We start from the raw sequence: 1,083 nt of genomic DNA on the forward strand, positions 1-1,083 counted from the left end.
TTGGACATTGTTTTTAGGACCCAGAACTGAAACATCTGGACTGGGGCCTCTTTTCCTTCAGTTATCCTTTCCGTCTCACCAGTGCAAGTCAGCTTAATGTCTTTCATGATCAGCTTGCCTTCTTGACTACGGAAGTGCTCCGAGTTTAAAGAGGACTAAATCTGATTGCTGGGATGAGATTTGTGCTTTCTCCATGAACACTCTGCTTCAAGGCCAAGAAACCCTAACTGGTTTGAAATGCAGCCTAGACACGGAAACCAGAGAAAACTTCAACCACAAGCCTCCTCCAATGTATGGGCTTCTGGTTCCCTCCCATCTGGTTCCTCCCCTGGTCACCCTTTCTTCGTTACTATCCTCATACCTATGTTTTTACTCTGTCTTTAAAATATTTTACTTACTGAACTTCACCCTGTTTCCACCCCCCCCCCCAATGTTCTGTGAAAGCTTCCCAATGCCTCTCACTGTACGACAGCTCCACTTGTCCCTGATATATCTGCAGAAAGACCTTTTAGATGCTATGGAGAGACTGGTTAAAAGAATTCTTCACCTTGTCCCTGAGCTACATACCATTCTTTACTTTAGTCCTCTATTTCCTACTTTTCTCTTTCTTTAATGCTTTATAGCTCCATGCTGCTTCCATTAGCTCATTTTGGTGCAACAGCCCTGAGTCAACACTTTGTGACTTTCTCTCACCAGCCCACTCTGTTTCTCCTGCCTATGATCCTCCCCACCCCCCAACCTTCTCAGGAAATCTCTCGGTTTTATTCTGTGACCAAATCATCTGCTTCCAGCCCTCTAATAATTTTTAAAGCCTCCTCAGGAGTGCAGGATGACAAACAAATGCCCATTGCAGCCAATCAAGTTTAGACTCCCCAGCTACATAAGCAGAGGATGACTCTTCAATGGACTCAGAGCTATCCCCTCTGACAAAGACCCAGCAGTGTACTGGGTAGTTTTGTGTCAACTTGACACAGCTGGAGTTATCACAGAGAAAGGAGCTTCAGTTGAGGAAATGCCTCCATGAGATCCAACTGTAAGGCATTTTCTCAATTATTGATCAAGGGGGAAAGGCCCCTTGTGGGT

The sequence above is a fragment of the Mus caroli genome, chromosome 3, assembly GCF_900094665.2.
Source record: "Mus caroli chromosome 3, CAROLI_EIJ_v1.1, whole genome shotgun sequence".
In the NCBI taxonomy this organism is placed as follows: domain Eukaryota; kingdom Metazoa; phylum Chordata; class Mammalia; order Rodentia; family Muridae; genus Mus; species Mus caroli.